General features: G+C 42.6%; 1 long non-coding RNA gene across 1 annotated transcript in view; it reads right to left on the bottom strand.

The window, feature by feature from the left end:
• LOC307186111 overlaps positions 1 to 3,168 on the bottom strand; it is a 28,862-nt gene extending 25,694 nt beyond the window's left edge. Inside the window, exon 1 of the long non-coding RNA XR_013828251.1 lies at positions 2,741 to 3,168. This is a non-coding gene — a long non-coding RNA (uncharacterized lncRNA). The remainder of the gene's footprint in view (positions 1 to 2,740) is intronic.
• Between the last annotated feature and the right edge of the window lie 6,211 nt (positions 3,169 to 9,379).

Here is a 9,379-nt window from a genome sequence, read left to right on the forward strand (position 1 = left end):
CACACAAGTAAGATTATCAAAGCACTTGGGGCATTTCCTCACTGGTTCTGCAATATTCCCGTTAAGTTGGTACAAGATAGTTTATCCCCACCTAACAAGGTGAGCTGAATAGAAAAGCAGAAACTTAATTGTACAGAATATTAGAGGCATGTAAACCTTAAGGCATCAGTTATGTTCTCACTATTAACAAAAACCTAGTCAAGACCTTTAAAGAAATTGTACAAAGCAGTCCAAAAACTATTATGCAAATGATACTAACCAGCAGTTATTTAATTAAATGTTCGTTAAGTAACTTAAAAGAAGTGTTTTGATCATAATTAAGAATTTTTATTTCACATAAAAATAGATAAGGATTAGCCAGGGATGTAATGTACTGGCTAGAGCAAACGCTTATTTGGTCAGTAAATATTTATGTGCCTAGAAACATGAGATACTAACGTTTAGTCTTTTGGGCTGTGACGTTTTAAATTAATTTTTAGAGATAGGATACTTTTCCTGTGACTTTAAATCAATCACAATTGCACTATTCCACAACTGTCAAAGGTAGGATTACAGTATCATGATCTCTTCAAAAGACTTAGACATATGAAGAGGAGATTGGCCTAATTTCCCGAGATATCAACTCCCTTGAGGTCCTTGGCATTTGAGAGTCCCTTGTTTTACACTGTGGTTTGGGTCAGGTTTCAAGTTATAAATCTGGGTTATTCTTATTTTGGTTGCCAACTTGTCATTATCACCCTCCTAACCAGCCCCAGCCACCTCATTGTCAGGCATCTATTGTACCAAAGAGAAAATGTGAGGCAAACGTATTCCTCCCCGAGGGCTCTCTCTGGATGAATGGCCCAGGAGACTTCTAATAGGACAGTTTCACTATTGCATTCTGCCTCTTTGTCAGCAAATGCCTTGTCACCAGAGCTGTTACTCTTCACTCTTACTTTTCAGCTTCTTCAGGCCACAGGGCACCACTGTGGAAAGAGCTCTGTTCTAGAAAGCGAGCGTCCTAGGTTCCCTTGAAGCCCCTCTGTGAACCACTGTGTGTGATCCTGTGCAAGTCTCTGACCCTCAGTGATCCTCAGGTTCCTCATCTCCAGATGATCTCTGAGGGTCATGTTGACTCCAACTTTTTCCCAATTAAAGTTACACACGTGTGTCCAAATTCCACGTTGGCAAAGAGAAATACGCTCAAGGTTAGATCCAGCCTACTTCATTTGCATCACTGCACTTTGGTTCTCTTTAGCTGGTTACAAACTCAATCAATACAATGAAGTGGAGAATTTAGAAAACCAGGTGAAAAAAAACCAAACAAACAGTAATTAAGGACTTAGACACCATCATCAACAACTTGACTGTTTCAAAATAGATGGGTTGACAAATAGGATTGACTGAATTCACCAGAAGATAATCCAATTCCTCACTTCTTTGCTGGGACACAGTCTCGCTTCAAAGTAACCTGAATGACGTAAGCCTATAATGCCTCCTCCTGGTTATGGTTATGCCCTTGGAGGTCGTGTAGCAAAACAGTAAAGAGCATGTGCTCTGGAGTTAAAGTAGCTAGATATAAATCTTACTCTATCACTAATTAGCTGTGTAACTATAGGCAAGTTACTTAACCTCTCTTTGCCTCAATTTCCTTATCTATCAAACATGGTTAGTAAAAGTACCTCCCTCATAAGTAAATACATTTAAGTTCTTAGATACTGCTTGGTACAGCCTGAGCCCTCAGTAAATATTAGCTAGTATACATCAAACCAAGCTACCATTCCTGACCAAAACAAAGAATTTTGATTTCTTTCAGCATATCACCATCACCCTTCATCACCCACCACCGAAAGCTCATGAGCCACTACATTTTTTTACAGATCACACAGCACCTGTGGGGACACAAGTTTTCAAGGCAGTCCAATAGAGAAACCATAACTTCCAAATATTTCTGGAACACTTTCTTCAAGTGAGTACCTATCCAGTTGCAAATCAATCAAACCCCTGCTGGACCAGGATTGCTCTCCTGAGAGCTGTACAAAAATTCTCTCTCCTGGCAGGGGAAGCAATCCACCTCTTCGGCATTTTTTTCCCTGAAAGGTCGTATCTACTTGTGGTCTTAGACTTACGCTGAAATGTGTAAGTCTCCCTTTGAACAAGATTCTTCTGCCCACGCCTCCTATACCACAGACCTCAGCAGCTCTCACTTCTAATACTCACAACCAAAGACTTGAACAAAGATTGAGCACTTCCTGTCCCCATGATTGCTGCAACCGGTATACTATTTTCATAAGAAAAACTTATAAATGGGTTTCATTAAATGCAAGATTTCCCCTAAATTCCTTCACGTATGCCGAATGTGGGAAGAAAATGAAAGTCACCTTCAGAAAAGTACTTTTTTTCCTTTTCTGCCATGAGGACTAGTCAGAGTAGCTTGAAACCCTAAGAACATGCCTGAGACCTATTTGCTTGTCAATTACAAATAGATTCACGTTTATAGTTCCATAGATCACCAGCAGCTTTCAGAAAAACAATTTCTCAGGTGCTTACATGAAATGATTGAGGCAAAATGGATCTTTCTACCCAAAATGTAAATTAATTCTGACTCACATATTGAAGTGTGTATTTTGGTAAATATATAATATGATACTGTATCCTTCTTAGCTAGCTGTAAGCAGAAGACAGTGGATTAATTCACAAACTTAGAAACCTTTGCCTGGATTACAGCTGAGCAAAAAAAAAAAAAAACATGTTTTCTTACCTCAGAAACCAGCAGACAAACATGCTTAGGAGAGGAGTGTCAGGGGAATGCGTTAGGAGGCCTGTGGGGAAAGAGAAGAGAAAAATTACTACCATACACCTTTTTATTAACACTCTATTTAATAAATTTCACTTGCTTTCCCCCTTCAAATTAAAAGGCTTTTCCAGTTAGAACATTCCGGCCTAACATTAAGGAAAACATTGCCTTTAGCAGAAAGAAAAGAGCTACCGTCAGCTTCACATCAACCGTGAAAGGGAAAATTTTTCCAGTTGTAAAACTACAAACTGCTCTTCAATAATATCATCCATCATGATAGTAACGACAGCCGTGAGGGAGGCTGCTGGCGCCCCACCCACTACCACCTGGAGCGCCCCTCCCCCCAGCTGCCGTGTTAAAGGATGATTAAGGAAAACAATGTCAGTGACACAATGTCATGACGCAGCCAGTCTCCACTTGAAGAACTGAAAATTGGGTCAGAAGCCAGGAAGCTTTCAGAGGATAAAAAATAACGAACAAGGAAGAGACAAATAGAAAACATCTGATTGGCAGGGGCCACGTAGTCAACCTGGTCCGGGGTGAGAACAAGGAAATAAGTAGAGTCCAGAGTTGGCTTGGTGTTAGGGGATTGGCTGGCTGGATACACTGCATTTCCGGTCAAGCGAAGCATTTACAGGGACACACAAGTTATCTAAGTGTCTGTTTGCTGATGCGGCACCCCAGGAAGGGGGCGTTCCATCTCGGGCCTAGAAATTCAATTCAACAGCTGATAACAACTCACTGGAGAACTGCCCACTCTCTCTGCGTGTGTACTGGGGCTGTGGGCTTGGGCACGGACAACGCGGACCGCCATCAGTTACCGACTGATGTTGAACCAAAGGCCCACTCACCCCGCGGCGGGGGGGGGGGCGGGGGGGGTCAGTCCCTCAGTGCAATTCCTGCCCCAGATCTTCCACAGGGAAAAGCTGGTCTCTAGCTTACATCACACCCTTGTTTAGTTTTTCCTCTCTGCCCTATCCCTGATTCCTTTACTCCTCTTCTCCAGAAAGCTTTCTTCCAATAAATAACCTGAACAAGAAACTGCACATCAAGCTCCTTCCAGGGAATCCAACCTAAGAGGGGTGGTATAGCATTTGGTCCCAGGAAGCAACGCTGAGGGTGGAACGCTCTGCATCCCTACCTGGCCAGTTGGAAAGGAGGCTCATGTCACTGGTGGGAGGTGGAGGGCTGCTGGTTCCCAGCTTGGTGATTGCTAAGACCTTTACCTGTGGAGAACCGGGTTGGGATTTGGGTGGAAAGCGGCCCATTAACTGGTTCAATGAGATAGGCATTTAGGGTATGTGGGAAAGAGTAACTGTAAGGCCTGGGAAATTTAAACAAGAGAAAGTGACTGGCAGATCTATTGATTAACAGTTTAAAGCAAAATATGAGAGCAAGAAAAGAAGGAACCTCTGGCAGCTTTTTACAATGACCCTCATCTCCTGCAGCTGGAAGACTTAATGGTAAGAACAGCAGAAGTTGAGAGAGGGTTGGATTCCCAGTAAAGACCAAAGTCAGGGCCTTGATGGGGAAGAAGCGGGAGCCTGAGAATTGGCATGGGGATCTCTGGGTAGATGCACTTGAGAACCTGGACAGATCCCCTCCAGATTCCTATAAACTCCCGGGGCTTGCGGTGGAGGCCCCTCCCCAAACACACACATTCTTACTTGAAAAGGTTTCGCTTTCTCAGCTGCCTCACTGCTTGCCCTTGTCGTGATCTGCCCCCCGTATTCCCTCTTGGCCATCACACCTACAATTAGGGTCAAATCTCAGCATAACCAACCAAGGAACTGCTGGGTTTGCCAGGATAGAGGGGGATTGTCTTCCCAAGCACCACAGGGCCAGGCTAACATGAATCAGTAGGCGCCCATGGTTGCTGGTGGGGCAGGGACGTGGATCAGGGAAGACAGGAGGGTGCGGAACAGGACTCACGCCGTGGAAAGGATTCGTTCAGGGTTCCCACTGCTACTTTCCGTTCATTTGAGAGACATCACTTTATTCCTGGGGTAGCAAACTGTTTGGTCAGCATGATTTTTCTTATACATGTAGTTTGTGATTTGAATGCTTTTATGCAGAGCCCACAACTCCCTAGTCTGTTATATGCGGTAGAATTATGTGGTCGTGTTACTTCCCTGGCCCTTGAAGATATTTGTTAGTTGTCCTGCTCTTCTCTCTGCCCCTTTGCTTTCAAGCATCAATTAAAATTCTCTTCATTGCTTTTTGAATCCCCTGAAAAGGCTTATTGCCTTTCTTTTAACATCTGTTTATTTACCCATTTAAACCTGGCTGTTTGTCTTATTATATTTAAATTCTATCACAATTTAACTGTAATTAATTCCTTATTTATTCATTCTTATCCAAGCTTCTAATCCTTCAGATTGCCTTCCAAAACATCTATATATTATCTACTGTTCGTGTGTGAACTTGGTTTTCTGTCATTTGTCACGTATGAATTTATAAAATGGTATATATTATAATAAACATGAAAATTTTCACAATCTATTACGGTGGGAAAGATAATTTCCCACTAAAATGTTTGTGTTAATTAACAATTGATCATATGCTATTTACCAGACACCTTGCTTAAATGCATTATATCATAATCCTCACAACAACCCTATGAAGTAGTTAATATTGTCTCTGTTTTACAGATAAGAGAAAACAAGAGGAAAGTTAAACAACATATTCAGTCACACATCTAGTGATTGAAAAAAGCTGGGCTTGAAGTTGATTAACCTGAGATCAGAGCTCCTGCTCTTAATCACCACATTGTTCTAAAATTCCAGTAACTACCTTATAAATATCAACTTATTCTAGAAGAGACTCTTAAATCTCAGTCAGTTATAGCCTTAAAAATTTAACAAAGTTTGGAAAGACATCTATTTCGCAAAATAGTTTGACAGCTTTTGTGTGTTATTTTCCAAAACATGCAAATAGAAAAGAAGGAAAAAATACTTCTAAAATGGTATAAGGGAACAAAGGAAATTCCCAACTCCTTTCTTTTAAGTTCTCTGTCCTTGTTGGCTTACTTACTAATTCTTTTGCCTCATAAATTCCTCTGCCTCCTTTTTCACAGGGATTAAAACTACAGAATGAAAGGAAAAGAATCTCATGTGTATCTAACACTAGATAAGGTCCAATCATAAGAAAACTTACAATTTCCCATTAAGCCTGCCAGCTTTTAGATGAAGTTTAGCCTGCGACACAGGACCAAGAAAGACTCACCGGCTCCAGCTCACAGCTCCAGCCACCATTGCCTTGTTCCCCTTCCTTCAATCATCCTGGTATGTTCTCAGTTCTTCCAAGGAGCCAGCTGCTCCCCATCCAAGGGCCTCCACGTTCACCTGTTCTTGTGGTCAGAAGTGGTCTTTCTACCTCTCTCTCCCTCCTGTCAAACTCTCCCTTCTCCTCCTTCCTGTCTCAGCTTCAGTGTCAGATCCTCAGGGACATCTGTCTGGACCCTGGCAGACCAGGTTAGAGTCTAGCATCTCACACTGTAAGCAGGTTCTGTCCTCATCATCACCATTCTAGTCCCCAGATGGTCTAATACTCTGTGAGGGTGGGTCATTTTATACCCAGCATTCTGTGCAGTCCCTGCAACGTAAGTAGAGTCTCAACATTTTTTGAAGGAACGAAGTGAACATAAAAATAAATGAATAGGGCTTCCCTGGTGGCGCAGTGGTTGAGAGTCCGCCTGCCGATGCGGGGGGACACGAGTTCGTGCCCTGCTCCGGGAGGATCCCACATGCCGCGGAGCGGCTGGGCCCGTGAGCCATGGCCGCTGAGCCTGCGCGTCCGGAGCCTGTGCTCCGCAAGGGGAGAGGCTGCAGCTGTGAGACGCCCGCGTACCGCAAAAAAAAAAAAAAAAAAAAAGTATAAACAAAGTGAGGAGAGAGTGGGCCAGAGCTAGAAAATTCTTGTTAATCATCCCAGGTTACTTTTACTGCTTTCTGTCCCCACTCTCTTGAACCCACTTATTCCTCAGCACCACTTCCCTTCATTTCCCCAAGTAGCTGGGGTTCCATAAGTGAGGCCCATGTGGAGTTGCGATGGCGTGTACCATGCAAGAGCTCACACCATGCCTCCTTGAGCTGTGCACGAACAGGCAGTGTCAGTCCTGGTTAATTAACCCCCATGACACTTTTCAGGCACCCTCCATTCGTCACTCAGTAATAAGCACAATCCTTGGTTCCTAAATTTTCTCATTATCTGTAATTACTCTTTGAGGCACATGAGATGTTAACAGGAATAAGTACAATTTTCCAGCTTTGCAATGAGAAGCCATACTTACCGACACTGTGATTAGGACGTCACTAAATATAGATGTGGTCATCTTAGGCTGAGTGCCAGTTCAACCAAATGACTGAAAGGCACCTTTTCCAGATGGCTGGGCTGATTGAAATCAGATGATTACATCATGTTTTTTACTGCATATTTGTCCAGGAGTATAAGGGAGTATTGTTATCAGAATGTTATCAAAAAGTGTTGAGGACTCCTGAAGGCACAAGTCTAGTAGTCTGAGTAGCAACAACTGAGAGAAGTGGACTGAGAAAAGAGAAGGAAAGGAAAGCAGATCTCTTATCTCCCCATCCCACGGGGAGTGCCAGGGAAATATCTACGGAGGGTAGATTTGCCCAAGAATCCTACCCTACCCCACTCCCCCATCCCACTCTGCTCCACCGAATACAGATGACCCTGAGAACGAAGGGTCTCCTCCTGGTTTCCACGGCTGCTACACAATAAACCGATTGGCATCATTTCTCTCTACACCTGCCTCCTGATCTGTTGGGGGATTTCATAAACCTCGCTCTGGCAGTGTCTCCACGTAGCCTACACAAACAACCTACAGAAGTTTCAGCGGAGAAAGATATTTACGTAAACACAGCAAAGCCTCCGAAACTCAAAGAAATTATCTTGCAAAAATGTGCCCTTGATTATAAACGGTGTATTCATCAGGATCCACAAATAACAGAAACCGAGCTCACGATGGCTTAGGCGAAAAAGGTACTGAGTAGTCCACAGATGGTAAGGTCAGATCAGTATAGCTGGGGCCAGTCGTTAAAATGTCAGTGATCTTTCTCCGTCTCTGTCCCTCTATGTCTCTCTCTTTCTCTCCCTCCCTCTCTCACTCTCTCTCACTCCCCAGTGTTGCGTTTCTCTTTGTGGGATTCTGTCTCTGGCAGGCTCTCCCCAGGGGGTGGCAAAATGACTCCCAGCTGCACCATCATTATGTCTTATCAGCTTCGCATCTCTGGCAAAAAGAGAGGGAGTAACTCTCTCAAGAGCCCCTGCAGAAATCCCAGGATAGAGTATTATTATCCTGATTGAGATCAAGTGTTCATCTCTGGGGCCAGTCAATGTAAACTTAGGGATGAGAAATGCTGATTGGCCAGGCCTGGATCACATGGCCAGGAGATGAGCTCAGCCTCATCTAAGCTGATAACTGGGAAAGGCTGTTGCCCAAAGAAAGAGCAATAAGGAGAAACGAGCCCCAGGCTGATAATAAGATACTGCCCATTTCCGAAGGCACAGGGCTTTCTGCTTTCTAGAGGTATCTACTCCCCTGCCTCATTCCCCATTTGGCCTACAGGAATCTTTCCCTTCTTTGGGCTGATTGGTTCTCCTACAACAATAAAAATAATAGTCGCTCACCCTGATATGATACTTACTATATGCTATTTACATGTTTTTATTTATGTATTCCTCACAGCTTCATACGAAGTTGTTACTATTACCACCCACATTTTATAGATGAGGAAACTGAAACACAGAGAAGCAAATAAGTTGGCAGCTTTACACAGCTAGTAAGTGGTGGAACCGAGGGTCAAGTCTAGCAGGCTGGCTCCAATGGGTACTAATGTCTACTTGCTATTTTGCCTGTGTAATAGTTTTCTTTTGTTGCCATTTTATACAATTAGACTGCTTAAAGCATGGTTTCAAAAGCAAGGATGAGGCTGAAATCGTTTTCACTCCAGGTTTACATAGAATTCTAATCTCAGAACTCAATGACTCTGTAGTGGGTAAAGGTAATTGAAATGTCTTAAAGATTTTTACATGTTGAGTTTTTGACTCGATCCAAAAAAAGAAAAGAAAAGCCTTGGAAATAGAGGAAGTCTCAAAAAAGATCCTCTATAACAGTATTTCTTAAGCTTCACTTATTCACAGATTTTCTATAGCCATACAACACCTCAACTATTATTTACTTGGTATTTTTATTGAACTTGATCTTAAATTGACTATTTATTGGCCCTGACTCCAGCCTGAAGTACCTGAAATCATGGAGTTGGTGTTCTAATCGTCTTTTTCCTAAAACATATTAAAAATAAGCACCTGGGAAATCAAACTACAATGAGATAACACTCATGTCACCAGAAAGGGTAAAATTAAAAAGACTGACAATAGGACAACCAAACCACTCATGCATTATTGGTGGAAATATAAAATGGTACAAGCGTTTTGTATTTTTTCTAAAGTATAGAAAAAATCTGTTTCTTATAAAACTAAAAGATACACCTAGCCTATGACCTGGCAGTTAGAATCCTACCTGAGAGAAATAAAAATATATTTACACAAAAAGACTGGCGTAAGAATGCTCATAGAGGC

Source organism: Stenella coeruleoalba (genome assembly GCF_951394435.1).
Source record: "Stenella coeruleoalba genome assembly, chromosome: 4".
In the NCBI taxonomy this organism is placed as follows: Eukaryota; Metazoa; Chordata; class Mammalia; order Artiodactyla; family Delphinidae; genus Stenella; species Stenella coeruleoalba.